The sequence below is a fragment of the Bos grunniens genome, chromosome 15 (assembly GCF_055505025.1).
Source record: "Bos grunniens cultivar Pamir isolate PY7600 chromosome 15, Bosgru_T2T1.0, whole genome shotgun sequence".
NCBI lineage: Eukaryota > Metazoa > Chordata > Mammalia > Artiodactyla > Bovidae > Bos > Bos grunniens.
In genome coordinates this window covers 74,999,743-75,025,594 of record NC_141179.1, presented here as the reverse complement: position 1 = coordinate 75,025,594, position 25,852 = coordinate 74,999,743, and the positions used below count along the sequence as shown (strand labels likewise).

At 49.4% G+C, this 25,852-nt stretch overlaps 1 long non-coding RNA gene across 3 annotated transcripts in view; it reads right to left on the bottom strand.

The window, feature by feature from the left end:
• Nucleotides 1-25,272, bottom strand: part of LOC147358482 (uncharacterized) — a 30,227-nt gene extending 4,955 nt beyond the window's left edge. The window contains exons 1-5 of one of the 3 annotated variants that reach the window (XR_015141693.1): nt 25,091-25,272; nt 22,537-22,648; nt 20,839-20,994; nt 3,325-3,524; nt 2,725-3,025 (exon numbers count right to left, since the gene is read on the bottom strand). This is a non-coding gene — a long non-coding RNA (uncharacterized LOC147358482). Of the gene's footprint in view, nt 1-1,116; nt 3,026-3,324; nt 3,525-20,838; nt 20,995-22,536; nt 22,649-25,090 lie in introns of those variants that run through there. The other 2 variants (XR_015141691.1, XR_015141692.1) reach the window with 2 other exon arrangements.
• Nucleotides 25,273-25,852: the final 580 nt, after the last annotated feature.

The window sequence follows — 25,852 nt, the reverse complement described above, 5'->3', positions numbered from 1 at the left end:
TACAACATTAGCTGACACATGTATGCATCAAGAAAAGTCAGAATGAATATATATCAAATGCAAATATAATCATACGCATCCTTACTTAAGGGGCTTCCCTGGTGGCTCAGCAGTAAAGAATCCACCTGCCAATACAGGAGGTGCATGTTCCATCCCTGGGTTGGGAAGATCCCTGGAGAAGAGAATGGTAGCCCACTCCAGTATTCTAGCCTGGGAAACCCCACGGACAGAGGAGCCTGGAGAACCGTATTTCATAAGATTGCAACAGCACTGGACCCGACTTAGTGACTAAACAGCAATCGTTACTTTAAACAGTTTATAGCTTTCTTTGCTCTTAGAACAAAGACCCAAAAATCTTACCGTGGTCTTCACAAAACCCCAGGAGCCTCTGCCGCTTCGCCTGAACCAGTTCCTGTGGTCATGTCACTCTTTGCCCTCCTGCCACAGGCCTTTGCATGGACGTTTTTTTTCTCCCTTGACCTCTCTTTCTTCCCATCTTCACAAACATGGGAGATTCCCAACTCTATCTTGACTCCCTCACAAAGCTTCGCCAGAAATCCTCATGAAAGTTCCTCTCCCCAGATTTTATGCTTTCATATCTCTTCTTTTCAAAGCAAAACACAGTTGACTTTTTACAATTGTGTGACCATTTCCCCCTCTTCTCCATTCAGCTGTGAGTCCCATCAGGGCACAACTGTCATCTATGTTTGTTCACTGTTGCCCCTCCAGTGCCTAGAATAGAACCTGACACTTAGTAGGTTTGAAAGCAAATTGGAATTAGCTGTGGTTGGTGGGAGGGGGCTAGGAATAATACTGATATTTACTTTCTAAGTCATGTACATTTCTAGAAGTTCTACTTCTCCAGAAGTACCTATGATGTACTTTTGTAATCAGAGAATGAATTGAAGACTTATTTTTAAAGAATGAAAAATAATGGTTTTTCTCTCCCCTATACATTGGCCAGAGGTATTTGTTCCAGCATCAAAGTATATGGGAAATGATCCTTTTAATTTTTTTTCATATCCTCACACCTACACCCCCCACCCCCCATGAAACTAGTGGATGGAATCATTTGCTTTTTGCTCCCACAGATTTTTCTAAACCTTCAGTGCTTGCTGCTGGGTGTCTGCTAGGAGCACTTTCAGACAATAATATAAATGAACAGGTAGCCAGTGGATATCAACTGAAAGACTCAAAGGAAAGTTAGTTTTGTGTGTTGGGATTCCCCCCTGAGTAGGTGTACCAGACAATGTGAATTTTCCAGCACGCATGTAGGAAGTCATGTCTTCTGCAAGTAAAATGATTCCTGATTTACATGATGGGATTAAAGCATGGGGATCCCTGGAGCTTTTCCATCAGCTCCAGGACATCCAGGTGTTCGGCCGCCTGGTCACAGCTGAGAGGCGGCAGCGCTGTACCAAAACCAGAAAGAGGGGGCTGGGCATCAGGGAACAGGCCGGGGGCAGGGCCGCGGGGTGGGGCAGGGGGGTTGATGGTTGGTCCCAGTCCTGTTCTCCTTTCACTCTGTGATCTAGGACAAGGACCTCCATCTCTAGATCTCAGTTTACTCATCCCTAAAATGGAAAGGGGGCGTTAAATCAGATCTGCTAAGTCACTTCAGTCGTGTCCAACTCTGTGCGACCCCATAGACGGCAGCCCACCAGGCTTCCCCGTCCCTGGGATTCTCCAGGCAAGAACACTGGAGTGGGTTGCCATTTCCTTCTCCAATGCAGGAAAGTGAAAAGTGAAAGTGAAGTCACTCAGTCGTGTCTGACTCTGGCGACCCCATGGACTGCAGCCTACCAGGCTCCTCTGTCCATGGGATTTTCCAGGCAAGAGTACTGGAGTGGGGTGCCATTGCCTTCTCCATAAATCAGATCAGAAATTTCCAAATTTGATTTTGGATGGAAAGCTTATTTCTTTTCAAACAACATCAGAAGCAGAAGTTCAATACCTCAACAGGTAAAAGCAGAACTGCTCTGTCTGAAGTGGGAATGGGGCTCTGAGATCTGTCCGTATGCAGCTCGTTCTACTTCCCTGACCCCCAGTCACAACACCTGTGTGTGTGCACACACGCTTGCATACGTGTACATGAGCACACACACGTGAACACACACTCGCATACGTGCACATGTGAACACACACACTTGCACGTTCACAGCAGTGGACTGTAGGGACCACTCCATAGAATTCCCAGAATTCCCAGAGGCGCATCCCCAGGGCACCAGGGACCAGAGTCTACAAGCTGTGGACAAATGCCCTCCCGACTCTGACTTGACATGCTACTGCTGCTGCTAAGTCGTTCAGTCATGTATGACTCTGCAACCCCATGGACAGCAGCCCACCATGCTCCTCTGTCCATGGGATTCTCCAGGCAAGAATACTGGAATGGGTTGCCATTTCCTTCTCCAGGGGATCTTCCTGAGCCAGGCATCAAATCCAGGGCCCCTGCACTGCAGGCAGATTCTTTATTGTCTGTTCCACCAGGGAAGCCCCAGAGAGTCTGTGATTTTGTGTATTTTCATATTAACTGTGCCTGATTCCTGTCTTTCCCTCCCTTTTTTTTTTTTTTAAGTATTATTATCTTGCACATTTCCTCAGCAGCTCTTGACTGAGTCAGTAAAAACGAGCACATGTCAGGCATTACGCTGGGGATACAGGAGCACACAAGAGGCGGTCCTGCCCTGATGGAGCTTACAGTCCTGGAGGGAAATAAGTACTAACCCAGCAATGGCATGGATACCACGTGAGGGTGGCAGCAAGTGCTATCAACAGAAGCTCCAAGATCCTCCCAGAACACGTATCCCCAGGGCCAGGCTGGGCACAGACAGAGAAGCAGCATTCAAGTCCAGTCGTCCCTCAGTCTCCACAGGGGGTTGGTTCCAGGACCTCTGCAGATACTGAAATCCGTGGATGTTCAAGTCGCTCAGCTAAGATGGTGTGGTACTGTCAGCCATCGATATCTGAGGCTGTGGAGCCCACATATGTGGAGTGCCCACTGATGCAGACTGCCTGCTGTAGAGACCTGATGGAGGCAGAGGCAGGGGAGAGAAAGAACATCAGACAGAGGAAGGAGCATGTGCAAAGGCCCTGAGTCTGAATCCTAGCACATCTGGGAGCAGGCAGAAGGGCAGGGCCTTGTGGGGTGTGTTAAGGAGGCTGACCTTTATCCTAAGAGAAATGTGACGCCCTGAAAGAAGTATGAACCTGGAGTTGTCATATATACGTACATACAGCAACATTTATTAAGCTCCTACTGTGCATAGCCACTGTTCTGGACCCTGGAGATAAAATAGTTTTACAAAAAAAGACAAAAACACCTACCTTCTAGACTTCCCTGGAGGTAGAGTGGCTAAGAATCCACCTGCCAGTGCAGGGCACATGAGTTCGATCCCTGGTCTGGGACGATTCCACATGGCAGGAAGCAGCTAAGCTGGCATGTTGCGACAACTGAGCCCGCGTGCTCTAGAGCCTGTGCTCCGCGACGAGAGAAGCCGCCACAACGAGAAGCTCGTGAACTGAAACTAGAGAACAGCCCCCACTCTCCACAACTAGAGAAAGCCCAGACACAGCAGTGAACACCCGGCACAACCCCCAAAATAGAATAAATAATTTAAAAAAACCCTCTGCCCTCTTGGAGTTTGTTTTTTAACAGTAGAGGGAGAGACACAGTAGAATGAAAACAGATACGTTGTCAGACATAGGACCAGGTCGATCCAGGCTTCTATGGGACCTGAAGCTTATACAGTTTGGTGGGGAGAGTGGATTCCTTATGAAAAAAGAATGAAAAATTATCAGTATCAATTCAGGTGTCGGGCCTTGGAACCTACTGATGAGGGGCTCTGAAGCTTAAGCATCATTGACTTCTTAGAAACTCCACCTCTAGCCAGACAGTGGTCACGTGATGAAGAAAGGCAAGGGGTTGGGGGCAGAGGGAGATCAGTGGTGTTGGCAAAGGGGGCTGCCACTTGAAATGGGGTAGACCAGCAGGGTCTGAGAAGATGACCTCGTGAAAACCTAGATGAGATAAGGGAACCACACGGTTACTGGGGGGAAGAGCATTCCAGGCAGAAGGAACCACATGTGCAAAGCCTCTGAGCCTGAAACCTGCCGGGAGAACCCCAGAGCAGAAACTGAAGGGCAAGAGGGGAGGAGACGACCCAGGAGGTAGTTGAGGCCAACGGAATCAGACCGGTGCTTTTCAAGGTCATCCTGGCCCCTGTGAGGATCCAAGGAGAGCAGGAGTGGAAGCCCGCAGAGCAGGCGCATCTCAGGGAGAGATGCTATCCACGGGCCTGAAGCAGACAGACAGGGGTGCGTTTCGAGAGGCGGTACACACAGGGGGACATCTCAGCAGAGCGAAGAGGGAGGCCGGACAAGAAAAAGGAAAGGGAGACGCCGGAGAAGAAAGCTAGGAGAGCGTGCGAAGGGGAACAGAACCTTCCTGCCTCATTCCACTCCCGCCCCACGGGGTGAAGGGAAACAAAAATCTTTTTCGACAAGTTAAATTGTGTCCTGTCTGCCAACGTGACTCTCTCATCAGAGGTCGCTTCTTATCCTCCAAGGTGGCAGCGCCTTTTCGCATCAGCCACAAAAGGCCTTCTGTGCTCCCACCCAGGGAACCCCGAAGCCCGGTAAGGCCCCCGTGGGGGTAGTGGCCGATCCTTTTTGAAGAGGGCAAAGCAATCCTGACGTGGGCAATGCCACCTGGAACACTGCAGCATTGACGGGGGGCCTGGGCCGCTCCTCCCCAGGGAAGCAGGAGGAAGGCCAGGATGGCTGGGACAGGGTGTGGGGCTGCCGACCTGAGACTCGTGGTTTTGGTGGCAGAACAGATCTGGGCGGGGTGGGGAGTGAGGGGGGCCATGACCAGCTAATCAGCATGGAGTGTGGGGAAGGCAGCCCCCGCCACAGCCCCGGGCAGTGCTGTTTAGAACAGGCCACCTTTCATGACTGTCACACCTTCTGAACAGGCTGTGACGACTCAGCCCGACGAAGCAGCCAGCCATTCATGTCTCCCAAGGCTGGGCACGTTCCTCGCCTTCCCTGTTCCAGATGGGGATGGGATCCAGGGAGACTCTGAGTCACCGACCAAGTCAGAGGCAGAGGGGTCCGCTGGACACCAGCTTCACATTATTCCGATCTGTGTGCTGTGTTTGGGGCAGAAGAGATGGCTGGCCACAGGGCCAGAAAGCCGGTTTTGTGTCCCAGCCCTGCCATGGCAAGCTGTGTGACCTTGGGTACATTACTGACCTCTCTGGACCTCTTCAAACTCATCTATAAAATGGGGACAATGCTATAATACCACCCACCGAGGCAGCCGTGAGGATTAACTAGGAGCCTAGAACAGAAAGTTAAGTCAGTAAGTTGAGGCCAATATTGCTATTTACAAACCCAAATTCAAGGCTACTAGGCTGACACAGGGACCTTGGCACTGAGGATTTTAAACTGTAGCTGTTTTAAATTTCAAGGCACCTCAAGCTCTAGCACATTGTTCCAATTGAAAACCCAAAGACTGTGGGAACTCCTTGGACAGGGGAGGGAAGTCAGGCTCCTCCAGCCCTAGGAAGAAGGAAAGGCATAGAGTCAGTTCAGAGGCAGGAGGTGACAGGCCTTAGCAGGCAGGGGAAACACCCCTGGGAGGTGACCAAAGGCTCGTGTCTGTTGCAGGAAGACTGCTGTGCCCAGACAGTGGGGCTCCTTCCAGAACAAGTCGGGGCCATCCGGGACTCCAACCCAGAGTGCCGGTCAGGGAAACAGACTTATCTCTAAAACTGACAGCGGTGACTGTGAGGCCAGACCCCACGTGGCTTCAAGAGGACTTACTGAGCTAGCGCAGGGCCAAGCATTGCACTAACTTGGGAAGAACATGACTAACGAGGCACAGCCGTCTTTGCAGAGCTCATGAAATCGGGTATGTTCTGACCTCCTCTGTGAGTTTCTATCAACATTATCCCCATGCAGCCTCAGAACCGCCTTAGGAAGCGGCAGGAGGAACCTGGGGTTCAGAAAAGTGAGGAGCAGCCCCGTCATCGGCAGACCCCAGAGAAGACCCCTGGCTGCCTGCTCACACCACCGTGTCTGGGGCCCTCAGACTCTGAGCCCCGCCCTCTCGTCACGCTTTGCCCACAAACCACCTCTCTGTGTCCACGAAAAATCACATCCAGGTGTGCTGGTAGTAAGTTTGAAGGGAGAGCAGCTCTGGACACCAGCTCTCCCTCGTTCCAATCTGTGCACTGTGTCTGGGGCAGAACAGACAGTCCACCATGGGGCCAGAGACCTGGCTTTGTGTCCCAGCTCTGCCACTATACGCTGTGTGATCTTGGGCAGGTTATTGACCTCTCTGAGCCTCCATTTTCCCATCTATAAAATGAGGACAGTGCTATCATGCCATACCGCAGCAGCAGTGAGGATTAAGTCAGTGCCCAGAAAGTTGAGGAAGTCAGTAAGTCAAGGCCAATATTGGCATTTACAGACCAAAATCCAAGGCCACTAGGCTGACAGTGGCACTGAGGATTTTAAACCATAGCTGGAAAGCCAGAGCATCCAGACCTCATTAAGCGAGCACAGCGCCCTACCCCTGCCTCCGCCCTTGGCCACTCACCCCATCACTGAGTCCAGGATCAACCCCACCCAGAGGACCACCCCCTGAGCGTCTCACACTCAGACCCCATGGGGACCCCACAGAGACCTAGCTCAGATACCCCCCAGACCACCGCTGCCATCAGGCAGGCAAACCCAACCATGACCCAAAACCACAGTGATTTTTCTGAACTTTGAAATGAACACAAACCTTCCTGATTTCCAGAACCTCAAATCCAATCAGAGGTTCACACCTCTTGCAGGCAAAACCAGCCAACAAACGGAAAACATCCAGACAGACGGATCCAAGCCTGAACATGTGCTCCCAGATGTGTCAGGACAAACCCAGTGTCCCCAAACTTTCGGTCATGGTTTCGAGCTTTTGAATATGAGGAGGAAGGCACTGAGGAGTCAAACCAATGGAGGCTAGGGGCAGGGCAGACAGAGGAGCAAAGACGAGGTGTGTTAAGGTGCAAAGACAAGGCCTCTCGTGGTCTCAGGGTGGGGGGTGGTATCTGTAGTACAGATGAAGTGGGTTCTTTCCTAGGAGGCCACCAACTCCCCCCACCCCCAGGGACCTCAGGAGGAGAGGTAGGGAGCAGAGGATGCAGCGAGGCCAGTCTGTGGCCAAGGAGTCATCTTCCTGGTCAGGCATGGGGCCACCTCACCACCAAACCAGGGGTGTGGGGTGTGGACTAGACCAGAGGCACCATCTTGCCACCCTGCTTCCTGTCCCTCCAGGCATCAAAGGGATGTGGTGTGGGCGTGGGGAGCCTTCATCCTAGGTGGCATAGAGGTCCTGCCCTTGAGGACTCCTTCCTCCCGCATCTGGCCTAATTTGGACCCCTGCGTAAATAGTTGTTGGGGAGATAGGAGAGGACAGGACTCAGGCAGTGGGGGAGCAAGTGTCAGTTCAGTTCAGTTCAGTCGCTCAGTTGTGTCCGACTCTTTGTGACTCCATGAATCACAGCACGTCAGGCCTCCCTGGTCCATCACCAGCCCCCCGAGTTCACTCAAACTCATGTCCATTGAGTCGGTGATGCCATCCAGCCATCTCATCCTCTGTCGTCCCCTTCTCTTCCTGCCCCCAATCCCTCCCAGCATCAGAGTCTTTTCCAATGAGTCAACTCTTCGCATGAGGTGACCAAAGTACTGGAGTTTCAGCTGTAGCATCATTCCTTCCAAAGAACACCCAGGGCTGATCTCCTTTAGAATGGACTGGTTGGATCTCCTTGCAGTCCAAGGGACTCTCAAGAGTCTTCTCCAACACCACAGTTCAAAAGCATCAGTTCTTTGGCGCTCAGCTTTCTTCACAGTCCAACTCTCACATCCATACATGACCACTGGAAAAACCATAGCCTTGACTAGATGGACCTTTGTTGGCAAAGTAATGTCTCTGCTTTTGAATATGCTATCTAGGTTGGTTATAACTTTCCTTCCACAGAGTAAGCATCTTTGAATTTCATGTCTGCAATCACCATCTGCAGTGATTTTGGAGCCAAAAAAAAAAATAAAGTCTGACACTGTTTCCACTGTTTCCCCATCTATTTCCCATGAAGTGATGGGACCAGGTGCCATGATCTTCGTTTTCTGAATGTTGAGCTTTAAGCCAACTTTTTCACTCTCCTCTTTCACTTTCATCAAGAGGCTTTTGAGTTCCTCTTCACTTTCTGCCATAAGGATGATGTCATCTGCATATCTGAGGTTATTGATATTTCTCCCGGCAATCTTGATTCCAGCTTGTGCTTCTTCCAGCCCAGCGTTTCTCGTGATGTACCCTGCATATAAGTTAAATAAGCAGGGTGACAATATACAGCCTTGACGTATTCCTTTTCCTATTTGGAACCAGTCTGTTGTTCCATGTCCAGTTCTAACTGTTGCTTCCTGACCTGCATATAGGTTTCTCAAGAGGCAGGTCAGGTGGTCTGGTATTCCCATCTCTTAAAGAATTTTCCACAGTTTATTGTGATCCACACAGTCAAAGGCTTTGGCATAGTCAATAAAGCAGAAACAGACGTTTTTCTGGAACTCTCTTGCTTTTTCCATGATCCAGCGGATGTTGGCAATTTGATCTCTGGTTCCTCTGCCTTTTCTATCTCTGGTTCCTCTGCTTTTTCTAAAACCAGCTTGAACATCTGGAAGTTCACAGTTCACGTATTGCTGAAGCCTGGCTTGGAGAATTTTGAGCATTACTTTACTAGTGTGTGAGATGAGTGCAATTGTGCGGTAGTTTGAGCATTCTTTGGCATTGCCTTTCTTTGGGATTGGAATGAAAACTGACCTTTTCCAGTCCTGTGGCCACTGCTGAGTTTTCCAAATTTGCTGGCACATTGAGTGCGGCACTTTCACAGCATCATCTTTCAGGATTTGAAATAGCTCAACTGGAATTCCATCACCTCCACTAGCTTTGTTCGTAGGGATGATTTCAAAGGCCCACTTGACTTCACATTCCAGGATGTCTGGCTCTAGGCGAGTGATCACACCATTGTGATTATTTTGGTCGTGGAGATCTTTTTACAGTTCTTCTGTGTATTCTTGCCACCTCTTCTTAATATCTTCTGCTTCTGTTAGGTCCATACCATTTCTGTCCTTTATCGAGCCCATCTTTGTATGAAAAGTTCCCTTGGTATCTCTAATTTTCTTGAAGAGATCTCTAGTCTTTCCCATTCTGTTGTTTTCCTCTATTTCTTTGCACTGATCACTGAGGAAGGCTTTCTTATCTCTCCTTGCTATTCTTTGGAATTCTGCATTCAGATGCTTGTATCTTTCCTTTTCTCCTTTGCTTTTCACTTCTCTTCTTTTCACAGCTATTTGTAAGGCTTCTCCAGATGGGCCCCTTAGATGCTCCCAATGATGAGGATAAAGGGGGAGCAGGCAGCATAGTTCCCATGTGTGTTTCCCGGCCATGCTCAGCTCTGTGGGGGTAGGTGTGGAAGCTCAGAAGGGAGATGGTAGCAGGTGACTGAAGACCCTGAAGATGGATCTTCGCATCTCTGGAGCTAAGGGGCCAGGAGATGATGCCTGACACACACAGAAGTTGCCAGGTACAGAAATCACCAAGCCTTTCCCCAAAACGAGGTGTCTGCCCTAACCGGCCAGCACTCTGAGTTCGTGGTTGAAAGCCATGTGCACCTCACCCCTGAGTAGGGGGCTGTCTCAGAGCTGCCCCTCCCACAGGGAACTAGCTGCATCCCTGTGGGGCCGGCGGGGGGAGGCTGGAGCCAGGTGGGATGGGCAGGCAGTGGGGACTCAGAGGCCACTGAAGGATGAGATCCAGAGCGTGGAGGTGGGGAGGGAGGGAGAAGGACAGACCCCCTTCCTTGGTGGCAGGAAGATAAGGGGGTGGGGCTTAAATCCTCAAGGGTCCCAGACATAGAATGGAGCTGGTGTTCTCAACAACCAGGTCACCTCAGTCAAGGCTCAGTCTTTTTTTCTGGGACAATGAGCCTTTCTCTTGGTGAGACAACATTCTGGAAAATTCTGGCATAAAGTAGATTGTATAGGGCAGGACACCAAGAGCCAGAGAAGGCTGTGTCTAAGTCTGCATTTTACTCCTATGTGGTTTTAGCAAATTAACCTCTCAGTTCCTCAGTGTTCCAGTCTGTAAAATGGGGATAATAAGAGCAATTAAAAGACACTTGCTTCTTGGAAGGAAAGCTATGATAAGCCTAGACAGCGTGTTAAAAAAGAAAGACATCACTTTGCTGACAAAGATCCATATAGTCAAAGCTATGGTTTTCCCAGTAGCCATGTACAGATGTAAGAGTTGGGCCACAAAGAAGGCTGACCACTAAAAACTGGTGCTTTCCAACTGTGGTGCTGGAGAAGACTCTTTAGAATCCTTTGGACTGCAAGGAGACCAAACCAGTCAATCCTAAAGAAAACCAACCCTGAATATTCATTGGAACGACTGATGCTGAAGCTGAAGCCCCAATCCTTTGACTATCTGATGAGACCAGCCGACTCATTGGAAAAGACCCTGATGCTGGGAAAGATTGAGGGCAGGAGGAGAAGGGAACAACAGAGGATAAGGGGGTTGGGTGGCATCACTGACTCAATAGACATGAGTTTGAGCAAACTCCAGAAGCTGGTGAAGAACTGGGAAGCCTGGTGCTACAGTATATGGGGTCACAAAGAGTCGGACACAATTTAGCAACTGGACAACAGAGAGCACTGGTGTGAGGACTTGAGTGAGGTTTCACATACAAGGTTCCGGGCACACAGGAGTTGCTCTAAACGTTTCAGGTCACTCCTGGAGTGGCTGGTTGCCCCAGATGCCCAGAGGCACTGGGCCTCCTGAAATGCTTACCCACCCCCCAACAAAAGGGCTGCCGCCTCAGCACAGGCTCTGAGCCCTGACATCCGCAGCCTCGCCCAGCGCCCAAGTCCTTTTAAAGAGGGCAGTTGCTGGGTTCCCAGTTGGCATTCACTGAGCCCCTCCATGGAAAAAAACTTAGATGGGCTGGAAAATCCCAACTACAGTTACATTTTCAAACCTTCTCACAATTCAAATGTCAACACCAATCGAAACAATATGTTTATTTGTAGACCTCCTGCCAGACCAGATTAATTTCTACAGGCTCAAAGCCGATTTTGGAACTGTAATGTCTCAATTTTACAGATGAGAGGAGGGAGGGGGAAAAAAAAAAAGCCAATCCTTCTTTGCCTTCTCGATTTGGGAACTGTTGGGACCAGGAGGGTAGATTCCACGGTCGACTCTGTCGCCCAGAAGGTCCCATCCTGCAGAAACGGTGCCTGGGGTCCTAATCACCCCTGCGACTCACATCTGCAAACACATCTCTTCTGGTTTCTACCTCACAGCTTCCTTCTCCCTCTGCTCTTACGGGTCACCAATTTCTCTGCCTGATGGGGATCTGGAGGTGTGGCAGGTGGCTGGAGGCATTCAGCCAGGGTGGGGAAAATGGAAGCCAAACAGAGGGATGAAACATCTCTGGACTCCCCGGGGTCCACATGGGCCCCAGATGAGCTCAGACTCAATGTGTGGCTTTGTAATAAAGAGAAGGATGCCTTGAGTCCAGACACTGGGCCCTGCTGGCAGAGGACTCAGCCCTGTCTCAGGCATCCTGGCATGTGCCCGGCATTAAGTGGGTGCTTTGCCCCATCTGAAGTCTCACAGCAGTTTGGCAAGGTGGACATTGCCACTGTGCCCATTTTGCTGATGAGGAAACTGAGGCTTGCTGGAGACCTCCAGCCCACATGTGACAGAGTCAGGGATGGAGGCCAGCCTGTCTAAAGACCTTATTCTTTCCAGCCCTGAGAACAACAGCAATAGGAAAATGGAAGATGGGTCTCCTGGGGAAACCTCTCCCTGACTCAAAAATGAAGAGGCAACCAATTCCCCAGGATGAGAGCAGAGGAGACAGGAGATTGGACTCTTCGATATTATTTGGTTTTGTCTAGCACATTACCCTCTGCTTATGATTCAATCTAGCTGAATCCAGTCTAAGTTTTCTAGGTGGCTCAGATGGTAAAGGATCCACCTGCCAACACAGGAGATATGGGTTTGATCCCTGGGTTAGGAAGATCTCTTGGAGAAGGAAATGGCAACTCACTCCAGCATTCGCATTCTTGCTCAGGAAGTCCCACGGACAGAGGAGGCTGGTGGGCCATGGAGGTCCACGGAGGTCGCAAAAGAATCAGATAAGACTTAGCAACCAGCAACAATGACAGCCTACCCTCAGAAAATTCAAATTCTAAGAGTATTGTGAGAAATATGCAAAATCATACACATGCAAGGACTGTGGAAACCCCTCATCTTTCTTTCCCAACTGCAACCCTCACCGTGTCAGAACTCCTATGCATCCTTCAAGAAGCCTCTCCTTCTTTCCCCATGCTTTTACCTCTGGAAAACATTTTTGTTGTTGTTGTTCTCTCTGGTATCTTATGTAGAAGCTTATATGTGAGCCTTTGTGAGTCCAGTAAAGAGCTTGGCACACAAGGCTCTCAGAAAAATCTGTGTTAAAGGAATGAATTGAGAATGAAGATATATGAGCCCCAGGAGGAAGGTACCCTCAGTGCACCCATTTTAGAGATGAGGAAACTGAGGCTCAGAAAGGTGAACTGATCTGCCCCAGGTCCTACAGCAACAGCAGCTGGTTCATGGCCCAGGTCTGTTTGATTCCCCATTCTTGTCTACAGAGTCAAGAGGAGTCCCCTGTGCCTACTCAGGACCACCACCGCCAAGACCCCTGCTCCACTGGTCATTACAGGGACCAGACTGGCTTCCAGGAAGTCAGGTGGGGAAGCTGGAGTGCTGCACCGGCCTGCCTGTCTGCATCTCAGAGGCACATCAGAGGGGGCTTCTGATAGGTCCAAAGGACCCAGGCCATGAGACTCGGGGGCTCAGGATGGACATGTAAGTTCAAACGGGGCTCACCTTTGTTCCTTGATGGGAGATCAGGGTCAACTAGGCATGCCACCCCCAGGCCCAGGCTGGCAGAGGGAGGAAGGGGTCTTCCCCACAACTGGCAGAGGGATATAGAAGCAGCAAAACAAACAGTTAAAGGGGGATGCATGTGTTGGACAGTCCCTCAAATCTTATCCTCATTTGATCATCAGTCCAGGGGTCCCCAGGAGAGTCCTGGAGCCACTGGGCAAAGCCAAACGCAGATCAGGGTTCAGTGTCAGCAACAGAGCAGCTGGCCCCAGGGAGCAAAGGGGAGGTTGTCCAGGCTGGTTCTGTGATGGGATCCCAGGGCCTGGCATGGATGTCAGCCCTCTTAAACACGTTTATATAAGAGGACCAGGGTCCATGTGCCCATCCATGCATGTGTTTCTTCATATGCGTTTTTCTCTAATCAAGTTTTAGAATTATAGAAGGAGTGAACAGAAAGACAAAGAAAATCCACCCATGATCCCACCTTTTGAAGATAATCATAGTTTTACCTGATTGATATATCCGATTCCAGATTATTTTCTATGCATGTTTGTTTGTTTGTTTGTTTTAAAAATAGAATTATGCTCTTTAAAGCTACTTGGTAACCTACCCTTTTCTCTTTACGATGTAAAATTATTATGTGTGCTGACACGCTTTCATAAGCACATAAAATTTCTGGAAGAATATGCAAGAAAATATTAATTTGGTTGCTTCTGGAGAGGGAGACTGCAGATCCAAATTGGGAGGAAAAATGACTTCTAGTTCCATATACTCTTATTTATTAAGTGTGTCTAGTGTTTATTACATGCCAGACACTGTTCTTCTAAGCACTGTACAAATATTAAGGTATTTCATTTACTTTAAAATACTTCTGTACAGCTTTCATTTCTTACCAGATTTATGTGTTACTTTTGCAATTACAAAAATGAGTCTATATTAGTGCCTGCAGTGAACATCTCTCCACATCAGATAATATCTATCTTACATACTACCAGGTGGATCAGTGGTAAAGAATCTGCCTGCCGTTGCAGGAGACATAGGAGCACGGGTGCAATCCCTGGGTCAGGAAGATCCCCTGGAGAAGGGACTGGCAACCCACTCGAGTATTCTTGCCTGGAAAACCCCATGGACAGAGGAGCCTGGCAGGCTACAGTGCAGGGGGTCACAAAGAGTCGGGCGCAACTGAGTACGCACGCACACACCCATCACCTCTACCAGCCGGCTGCAGTTTTCCATTACACAGGGGCCTCAGCCGGGCCCGGCTAAATGACCAGCCCAGGGTGGAGAAGATCAGCTTTACCAGCTCCCTTGAAAAGGAGCAGAAGCCAGGAGAAATGACACCAGCATTGGCCAGCCACGTCTGCACATGTTTTATAAACAGAAACGTTTCTCTGTCCTTGAACCAAACCAGGTGGCAGATAAAAAGCCAGACAAGCCATGCTGATTTGTTGAACTTCAAACCAAAATGACCCAAACCCTAATTAAAAAAAAAAAATGTCCATGGAACCAGACCTATTTCCTTAAACTCCCAAGGCCGCCCACTCGGCCTGGCACCAGACCTCTGTATTTTCATAAGGAGTTCAGTTAGACTGTTGCTCAAATCTTTGTCTGAGAAGCTCTATTTCAGGGTCTCAGGGCCCAGCATTTTTGTCAGCAGGGTGACAGCTCGGGACATCCTTCACAGAGGCTAGGTTCAAGATTCAGATGAGAAAGCCCTGGGCTTGAGGTGACCTTGAATGAGTGGAAAACCGTTCTGAGCCCCTTGGTGAAGCCACAGCTCATTCTGGGATGAAGACACAGACCCGGCTAGTGGAGCCTAAGGCCTCAAAAAACAGCACCCTCAGCGCTGACCCACAGGCCTCTTCAAAGCCGCTCGGAGCCTGGGCTCAGAGCCTGGGCTCAGAGGCTGGATGCTACCGCCTGGTTCCAGGCCCCGAAGGTCACGGGCTGGGAGGAGAAGCAATGCTGACCCCAGTAGCCCTCCTTCCTGAGGTCACACCTGCCCCTCACACACCCCTTCACCCACACTCACACACTCCCCTGGCCCCAGCCCTATGCATAGGGCCCACCTCTGAGGCCTCCGCCAGCAGCTGCCACCCGACACAGCTCTCGGGAGCCCCATCTCTCCCTGCTGACCAGAAGAGGGGAGAAGGGCTGAAGTCTGTGTGCCGCGGCCCTGGACTGCCCTCTGGGGAAGCGGCTCAGCCCTTCCAGGCTGAAGTGGGGCTTTGAAGGGAGGAACATTCCCAAAGCCAGCCCAGGAGGCCTCATGAGAGACCCTGGCCCCCCAGCACTGCACTCTCTGCCTCTCCTGGAGCCTCCCCCACCGCAGGCTAAGGTGGATCCTGAGCAGCTTATTCTGAAAAGGTATTTATCTTTTAACAGGCTTTCCTAACATCATGAGCTCCCAAGTAGCCCAGGACAGCCTCACAAATAAGAGACATTCCTGGGGGCAAGAGTGCTCCGCCGCTTCCCTGGGAGAGGCCTCCAAGCCACCAACCAGGCCCAGCTGTCTGCTGGGAAGGAAAAAAAAAATTGTGCCATCAAATAAGCCAGCACCCCAGCCCCTGTACCCCGTCTCTGATCGCTTTTCGGGACCAACCTCCTTCCCTGTTCCCGATCTGGCCTGGGACGGCTGGCAGTTAGACAACGAATGGGAGCTAAGCCCAGGTCAGATCTGTCTCCCAAGGCTCGCTGGGGGAGAGGGGTCAGGTTGGGGCCCTCTGGTCTCAGGCACCAGGCCCCCCATCTCCCAGAACTATTGTGACAGCTCAGGAAAGCGTTTTTACCTGAAACACAGTCCCCCGTCCTCAGGAAAGACTTTAATCACTGAAAACTCCCAATGAAAACCGTCTTTATACGCCCAGGAGACGCCAGGTCCCCACCAACCAACAGGAGTCAGGCCTTCCAAGGAAGGTTCCAGAACTTGGAATGTTCCCACAGAGGCCAAGCTGGCAAGTGAGTCCTGGGGAAGTAGAGTCCACAAATTGCCAAAAGCATCCAGTGGTAACCCGTCCCCACCCCCACTCATCCGAACTCGCCCTGCAAATACCTCACATTCTTCCAAATTAGAAGGGCCAGTCCCTATTTCCAGGAAAATGCAATCTAAGACTAAAATCCCCCCAGTCAAAAGGAGGCACCGGGCCCCTTGGAAGCCGAGACCCTGCTCTCTGCTCGCCTTGTCTGCCCTCCCTCTGGCCAGCTTCAGTTTGCTGGCGCTGACTGTGGCCGCCCTTAAGTAATAATAATCACCCAGAGAAGCTAATGCTACCTGGACATAGCTTACCAACCTGTAATTTAGGGTTGTTGATTTCTGGGCTAAGCAAACACAAAGAGTGTCACTTTGGCCTTGCCATTCATCCGCCGTTGCCGAACGTTAAGTGGAAAAAAACAAAAACACTTTCCTATCAAGCCGGGGTTTGGGTCTGCCCTAAAATGCATACACAATTCATAATGATGCATTTGATTAATGGTAAATGAGCATGGAATTCTGATGACCAACCCATGTGACGGCCACATTAGCACCAGATGAAACTGTCATGTGGGTGATGTGACAAAACACCGAGACCAGGAGGCTGAAATCAGGGCACCAGGGCCGTGGGGCAGACGGACGCCAAGCTTTCTGCGATTTCTTTTTTTTTTTTTCCTTTAAGAGAGGGAAGCCAAACAATCCTCCACAAACGAACATCCAGGAAAAAAAATGAATCCAATTTACACTCAGAAGTTGTCCCTACAAATGAAAATGTGAGTGAGCATCAAACAGAAAAGGGTGGATCTTTTTTTTCTCTGCTCTCAGCATGGGTGAGCTGATAAATCCCCAAAGAGATCAATCTGTGCAAGCGTATCTCATGATTCTCTGATAAGTTCACCTATTCCTGACGGTCAGGAAGGCCATTTTTTCAGAAAGGACAGAGCTCCTAAAACCAGTCGGGCGTTTAAAACTGCGCTGAATAAAACAGTCACGGGGACCACGGAGAAGCAGGCAGCACAGCCGGCCTGTGGCCGGTGAACCAGCCCAGCACCTCGGCCAGGGGGTCGGCGTTTCAAACGCCTATGCTTGGCTGGGTGTGGAATGTCTCAGACTTTAGCCCGGGCCAGTCTTATTGAAAACATTATCTTTTCCATCAATAATACCTCTAGGTTCTTTATTAGCAAACTCCCTGGCAAAAGCTGACATATTTACAGCACGCAGTAAACTTTACGTATCTGCAACAATATTAGAGGAAAGAGGGAGAGAGCCCCACTCAGTGACCACGACAAATCATTCCGTTTTCAAGTGATCAAGTGAGAGACTAATTGTCCCAAAGAGAAGGACTCCTGCGACTCCCAGCCCATCCAGCAGCCAGAAGGAGCCTTAACAAAGATGAAAAAAGTATGTTTGAGGATTGGAAACATAAGAATACATATTTAAAAAAAAAAAAAGAAAGAAAGAAAGAAAAGAAAAGAAAACCCAACTGATATCACCGTCTAGGCTGAAGGAGAAACCCGATCTTGAGTTGGAATGGTTAACATTTGGGGTTGTTTGGAGAGAATTGCTCCAAGCTGTTTTTGTTCAAAATGTATAGATTTAAGGTAAGAAGCTCTGTGTAGGTCATAACCACTCTGGGAACAACCCCTCATTACTTTGCATCTGACAAAGGTAGGGACGAATTTTGTTTTTGCCTTTCTTTAACCGGGTAGCTTGATCGGTTTTAACTTGGAAACGCGCTAGGAAAATATTTACTTGTCTTGTTCTTTTTATCTGTCCGTGCTTTCTCCTTTGGGGTCGTGGCTTTCCCTTTAGAGTGTCACCCCTTTCCCTCTTGCATTCAGACCAATGAAGTGTCTACCCAGGGTCCCGACTCTACTCCAGCCTCCTGGAGAAAGAAAGCCAACTTCGTAGAAATTCACGGAAAGGAAAATTTTATATATATATATATATATATGTATATATGTTTAGTGAAATCTCAAAGTTCCCAATGATGGGTACTGGAGAAGGAAGGGCCCCTAATCAGCAGAGAAAATTATTTGTTTTGATGAAAACAGGAATAGATGCATATTTATTGGGAAGGTCTCCCATCAATGGTCTTATGGGAAGTATCTGATTTTTGAGTTGTTATTTGGCAAATCCAAAGAGGGAATTGGGTAGCCGTTTGAAGCTTCTGTTTTCCATTCATTTCCATACATCTCTCTCCCTCCCTTAAACTTTACATTAAACCATTTTCCTCCAGGGAAAAAAGAAAAAAGAGAATATTTCCAGCTCTAAAAAAAAGGTAAATCCTTCTTCAGAAGAAAATATCAAAGGTATCTTAGGCAGGAAATAAAAATAATTGTGTTGTAGAAGGACAATTTTTTAAAAAGACTTTCAGACTCTGTATTTGAACAGAAAGATTTTGGAAACTTGCCTTAAGAACTGGCTTCATTTGTAGGAATCTGCTCCTACAGCCAGCATTTTTAAATCCCTCTTCAAAATAAATGCATTCTTCCCTAACTTCACAAACGGACTGTCACACACCTTCACCATTTACCAAAAAACAAAAATAAAAAATAGGAGAGTGGAATACATTTAAATCAGAAAATTTATCTTCAGGTGCAAACTTTTGATAAAGAAATCTATATTAAGAGTTCTGTTTTTAAAAGCAGTGGTTGGGACAGATTAAAAAGCAAATTGGTGACAATAAAATGTCATCAGATTTTTATACTTTTGCTGTGTACAGAACATCATCAAAGTCGCCCCATATGTTAACATGGTTTTTATATATCTTTTGTATGCGGCATCAATTTAATTTTTATCAACAATGACAGTCCCAATCTCCAAATATTTGTGTCAGGGGCAGGAAAGGGATACGCACCCAAAAATACCCTCAAAATCATATACTGATGTCAACACCACTCTTTAGAGCTGTTTTGCTTTAGCGGTTTTGCCTTTGTAAAAACATCTCTTCCACAGGCTTTTTGTCCATACCATATCTATTTAAGACTTTTTTCCTTGCAGTAATGGGGACCACAGCTTTTGGCTGCTCCATCAGCAATATCTTTTAATTTGTTCTTTCAACCTCGGGGAAGTCATACTATTTCTTTTTTCAATTGGTCTGGGCTGGAAATGAGTTCCACAATTTACAGGGTCCTCTGCATCCCTCATCCCATAACAATACAAGATGTGGGAAATGTGCTTAAGGTTGAAAATCGCATTCCGAAAATCCAACCGTTTCTCTTTCTAGACTTTTCCTAAGCAGCTTATTGTACAAATCCAGGTATTGCTTAAATATCTCTAGGGGTTAAAAAAAAAAAAAAGAGCATGATGTACTATTTATTATATTTCATTAGATAAACCTCAAAAAAGTAAACATTTTCTCCCCTCGATTCACCCATTGCCTGTTTCAGATTTTAATGCAATGATATGTTTTTTCAGGATCTCGAATATTTATATTTCAGAACTTAAATATCTTTATTTAAACCATACAGTCCCAATCTCCCAAACCCTGGATTTTTAATATTTTGGCGACTGAAATCTGGCGTGTTTGAAGGTTTGCCTCTCTGCAGAAGTCTCTTGTTATCCAAAGTAGCAAAACAAACTGCCCAATGCTGGCTGCCAGCACAGCAAAAACACTTCAGCCGACCCCCTTCACGCTCTGCCCCAGGGACAACTACTCTCTTAATAATAAATCAGGAAAATGTAAAATGTTTTCTTTAAATTAAAAATCGAAACGAATTGTTTTAATGAATATCTCTGGTTATGAGGGTAAAGCATGCCTTCGTGTGTACACTTTCTGAAGAAAAATTTCCTGTGTGGTTTTCCCCGTGAGATCAAAAGGAACTAATTAACTTTTCTATAAGGTAAACAAAACTTTAACTTGAAATATCCCCATGAAGTATGTGGGACGTGAGCTTTTTTGTCTGAGTGAAAGCGGGGGAAGGGGACGGTGGGGGGAGGGGGGAGGCAGAAGGGAGTTGGATTTAATTTTATATTTGAAATCGTCTCATGCTCGGAAGGTATTGGAAACTCGGGGCTGTCCAAGAGTCAGCCTTCTTTTTTTTCTCCCCCATTACCAAAATGATATTTAAATCAAAAGCTGAAATGTGGCCAAGTTCAAATCCCTCGTAAGATTAATAGGGCATTGTTCTGTTCATAGGAAATTCGTTCTTCTTAGAACCCCTTTAAGAAGAACTGGGTGTGTGAAGGAGGCTTCGGGGAAAGAGTGTGGGAAAGGGAGAAGTCTGGAAAACCGGCCCGTGGCCTGAGAGGGAGGGCGGGACGCGGAGAGGACCTCCGGAGGGTGGAGGGCGGACGACCGCTCTCCCCACCCCCAAGCGGCAGTAAGTGGGGGTCAAGGAGGACCGGGTCCCCCAGCTGGAGCCCCCTCTCCCCAGGACTTGGCTCATTTTCTCAGGTTTCTGGGACACATGAACAGGAGGAGGAAGCAGCTCTGAGCGGGTCTCGGGGTTGTGCCCTTTCTGGGGCACTGCCCCCTGGGTTGAGAGGTCTCTGCTGAGAGATGAGATTGCTGCCCCAGCCCCCCCCAGGAGGAGCAGCTGCGGCGCAGGGCTGCTCCCCTCCCAGGACACAGAGTCCTTGGCCTGCTGGGCCAGCCGCCCCGGGGGCCAGGGCCCCGTGGCTGGGCCTCCTCCCCGCCCTCGCCAGGGAAGGGACAGGCGGCCGGTCCAGAGGACAGAGTCTGCAGGAGGCAGCCTGTGCGGGAGGACAAAGTTCCTCCTCGCTGGAGCAAAGACGGGAGACTCATCTGTATGCCTCCAGAGTCTGCCCCAGCAAGACAGGAGACTTATCCATATCCCTCCAGAGTCTGCCCCAGGGCCTCAGTGTCCCCAGAGCAGAGGCAGGGGTCACACACACCCTCCCACCCTCACACAGGGACACTCACCTCCACTCACCAGCTCTTCCATCAGCCCTGCCCAGCAGATGATGTTAACTGTGGTCCTAACAGCTGATGTTCATTCAGAGCTTCCCAGGTGCCCGGCTCTGTGCTAAGTGCTTGGGCTAAAACTTCACAGCACGTAGGAGGTGGTAATATAATCCCCTTTTAAACAGATGAGGAAGAGAGGGCTGGAGTAACTTGTTCAGGGACACCCAGCAACTTACAAAGGACATCACTCGCTACAAAGGGGCATGGGGATTTAGTGACGAAGGGCCCCCTCCCTCACAATGCCTGTTTAGTAGCCAAGAAGCTAGATAAACAGACTGGCTTAGTTATTACAGGAAGTGTTTTCAACCAGGTTTGTCTGCCAAGGCTCTCTGCCACTTACCTGGGATTCTGGGGGAAGGGGACACTGGTGTGACCTGCAGGGGCCTCGCCCTGGGGATAGTCACACACATGCCACTAGCACAGGCTCGGTCGGATCAGTCCCCAGACGTGTATTGATTATGGGATCAGCGTGGAAACACTTTTAGTTCTTTCATTGATCTCTCCAGCATCTAAGTTTGCAAACAATTTGCTTTTATACCAGTTGACAGGGATGAGCTGAGCTGTGCTGTTCTAAGTCGCTTCAGTCGCGTCTGGCTCTTTGGGACCTCATGGATTGTGTAGCCCACCAGGCTCCTCTGTCCACGGGATTCTCCAGGCAAAAATACTGGAGTGGGTGGCCATGCCCTCCTCCAGGGGATCTTCCCGGCCCAGGGATCGAACTGGCGTCTCTTATGCCTCCTGCATTGGCAGGTGGGTTCTTTACCTCTAGCACCACCTGGGAAGAGGCCCCCTCAAAAACACATCCTTCTCACTACAGCATCCAGGGATCGCTCTTGAAGAAGCAGGAAGGATAGGTTTATGGTGGAGGGGCATCTTGCAGGAAGCCCATGCTGTCTTTTTTTTTTTTTTTAATTTCATTTATTTATTTATTTTTCCTTCGCTGGGTCTTAGTTGCTGTGAGGGCTTGTTCTCCAGTTGCGAGGAGCAGGGGCTACTCTCTAGTCGCCATGTACAGGCTTCTCATTGAGATGGCTTCTCCTGCTGTGGAGCTCGGGCTCGAGGGGCGTGGACTTCAATACCTGCAGTGCACGGAGTCAGTAGCTGCAGCTCCGGGGCTCTAGAGCACAGGCTCAATAGTCGTGGCTCACAGGACTTTCCTGGATCAGGGATTGAACCCGTGTCTCCTGCACTAGCAGAAGGATTCCTTACCACTGAGCCACCAGGAAAGCCTCCCACGTTATCTTTGATGGAGCCTTTGGAAGAGGCCAGAACTGATACCCTTCCAAACGGTATTTGTTGCGGTTGTTGTTTGATCGCTCAGTCATGTCTAACTCTTTGCTACCCCATGGACTGTAGCACACCAGGCTCCTCTATCCATGGGATTCTCCAGGTAAGAATACTAGAGTAGGTTGCCATTTCTTTTTCCAGGGGATCTTCCCCACCCAAGGATTGAATCCAAGTCTCCTGCATTGCAAGCAGATTCTTTACCACCAAGTCACCACGGAAGCCCTCCTAACAATATACCAGAGGACGGAAAAAAAAATCCCCAAAGCTTGAATACCCCCAAAACATATTCTTTTTGCTCTAGAGAATAACTAAATCCTCACAGAAAAAGAACAAAAAGGGAAGGTCAAGCAGGCAATATATAGCTATTACCTAGATTCAGCAGCCAGACCAGTACAGGAGTTGAGTCGGACCGATGTTGCCACATCCTGGCTGTGTGACCTTGAGTGAGGTGCTTTACCTCTCTGAACCTCAGTGTCCTCATCTGTTAAACAGAGATCGTTCCAGTGACCTGCTTTTCCAGGAAGAACATGTGTGCAGTCTCTAGCATCAGTCTTCACAGGAGCTTAAAGAAAGATCGTTTCCTTCCCTCCCCTTCCAAGCCTCACCTGGAAAGAATCTCCCTCCTTGAACTGCTCTCCTCCATTTAGCATCACTTACTGTGTTTAAGTGCTCACCCTTTCAGGAATGTTTACTTATTACAGGAAGTGTCCTTGACCAGAGCCCCTCTGACACAGGCAAATCTCGTTCATTTTCTGTTAACCCAGCAGCCAATTCCTGCCCCATGCTGACTGCCCACCCACCTCTCCCCTAAGACGCCACATTGGCTTTAGGGTCTTAGCAGAGAATTCGCCGTCTACCAGGGCAAAAACACTGCTCCTCTGAGCCCTCACAGTCCCGAGGGCCCAGAGCTCTATACCCAGGCCTTGAAGTCATTAATTCTTTCAGCAAACACCAGCTGATTGCCTACTGTATGCAGGTTGGCATGCTGGTTACTGGAAATTCAGATATGAAAGTGCCATACAAGGGCCACCCCAGGCATTCCCCTCTCCGGTTGGCAGGGTCAGACAAGGTTGGTGGCACAGGGAGGTCCTGGTCCAAGGCGGGTGGTGAGCTGCAGCATTTCTGGAGCAGGGAGTCTGCTGAGTCAGGGCGTGTTTGCATAAGCCTCCCTCCACTGCCTGGCGGCCCTGGACACACCCCTTCACCTGGCTAAACCCCTGAGTGCCCCAGATTTTATGAAGGGCCTCCTAGGAAGCAGACTCTGGGCTGGGCTGTGGAGGAAGAGCAGCCACGTCCCAACAGCACCCTTGGAGTCCAGCAGGTGGGGCAGGGGGAGATTGTATCACTCAGTTACGAAAGGAAGCGTGACAGCAGAGCAGCCCTTCCCCGGCCTGGCCCCTTCACGGAGAGAAGTGCCATCAGGGAGGGGGTGGCATTGAGAAGCACACAGCAGGTCTCCAAAGTGGTGCTGGGGCCAGCAAAGCATCCAGCGCCCCTGTATCCAGAGAGGATACATCCCACTCTGAGGATGCTCAGAGTGGGAGAAGGCAGGAACAGGTCGCCGTGCCCCTAGATGCTACTCTTTTCAAAATGGGTTTCCGTTCCAAGTCCCCACAAAGACGGAGAGAGTGACAGCTTGGGGACAACTGACCAGAAGGGGCTGGGAGCCCCAAGCCTCACCCCGATGGCATTAGAGGGGGCCCAAGGCCTTCCTCCCGCCCCAGCTGTCTGCCCTGTGCTGACCCCTCTCTCATTTGGGGGCTGGAGCTCACCTCCAGGCTCCGGCCTGTTCCCAGCCAGGGAATTTGAAGTATATGGCTTTCCAACAGCCGTGCTCCTACACTGGCATCTAGATATTTGGTTGGCTTCTGGTCTAATCAGCTACGTGTATACATTATTTATGTATGAACACGTATTCCTCTCTATCTGCACACCCACATGTATGCACACACCCTGCACAAGGTGAACACTGAATAAATATTTGCTGGATGGATTTCTTGAGCAGATATATGTACGCATCTGTTATGAATATGTAAGCATCCAATATGCATAGGGAGATAGACACATATGGTTTTGTATACAAGGTTAGCGATCAGTTTATATGAGTGCGCATACGCACATAACTTTATTTCCAGTTGGCATCAGGCAGTCAGCTGGCATCTGGTATAAACTAACTGTTCGTGCAGTTGGTCCAAGCATGTAATCTGGATGTACAGAGTAAAAACTAGAGTTGCTTTTCTTCAAATGTTGAATATACAACTTGTGAGACTTCTGATAAAGATTACATAAATGTGATCACCTTGTACCCTAACTGTTAACTTGGAATTTCCAAAATTAACCATAAAAAAATAACACGGGGCTCTCAGTCCTTCCAGAAGGAACTAGGAAGCCCAGCTCTGAAGAATCGCTGTATTTAGACATGACAGTGAAAGTCACTCAGTTTTGTCTGACTCTTTGTGATCGCATGGACTATACAGTCCATGGAATTTCTCCAGGCCAGAACACGGGAGTGGGTAGACTTTCCCTTTTCAAGGGGGTCTTCCCAACCCAGGGATCGAACCCAGGTCTCCTGCATTGCAGGCGGATTCTTTACCAGCTGAGCCACAAGGGAAGCCCAAGAATACTGGAGTGGGCGGCCTATCCCTTCTCCAGCGGATCTGCCTGACCCAGGAATCCCAGAGCCAAATCCACTGTCTTTACTGAACCGCTTTAGCCTTGGAGGCATCATTCCATCCCATCCTCACAGCACCCTCTGAACTAGTGTCACGCTCACTACAAGGATGCTCAGCAAGGCCTGGAGAGACCAGTGACTGATGCCAGGCCATCCTGCTCATAAGTGATTGGAGCTCGCTTGTCAGCTTTCTTAACAAGAAGCCATAACAAAGTACCACACGCTGAGTGGCTTGAAACAACAGAAGCTTACTCTCGTCCAGTTCTGGGGGCCAGGAGTCCAAACTCAAGATGTCAGCAGGGCCATACTCTCTTCTAAGGAAAGGATCCTTCTTTGCCTCTTGCCACTCCTGGGGAGCGCTGGCAACCGCTGAGATTCTTTGGCTTGTGGATCTGACACTCCATCTCTGCCTCCATCTCACAGGGCCTTCGCCCCTGCGTGTCTGTGTCTAGATTCCCACCTCTTACAAGGATGCCAGGCCCGCCCTAATCCAGGTTGATCTCATCTTAACTCACGGCACCTGCAGTTACACCTTTGTCTGAACAAAATCACATCCACAAGTTCCAGGTGGGCGTGAATTGGGAGGGGACCCTATTCAGCCCTGTTCCCCTGGGACTTGAGCCAGGTCTGTATGGCTCTTGCTTTCCTGCCCTCCCAGTATAACAGGGCCCGCGTCCTGCCTTTGTGGCAGCACCCTCTGGCTGACCTTTCCTTTTCCCTCTAAGTCAGGGTCACACACAACCCAGAGGAACACAAGCAGCTGTCTGCCCCTCCTTTGCAGTGGTGACTGAACTGCACAGGAGGCATTCACATGGGCCGAAGTTCAGGGGGGGACAGGGAGAGGAGGGCCCTTGGTGAATTGCACAGGAGGCATTCACGTGGGCCGAAGTTCGGGGGGTGGAGGGACAGGGAGGGGAGGGCCCTTGGTGACAGCTGGCCCAGAAACATCCTCCTGGAGTCCTGCCGTCCAGCTTCGGTCTGCTGTCCCTGCAGGTCCCCGGAACACAGCGTGCT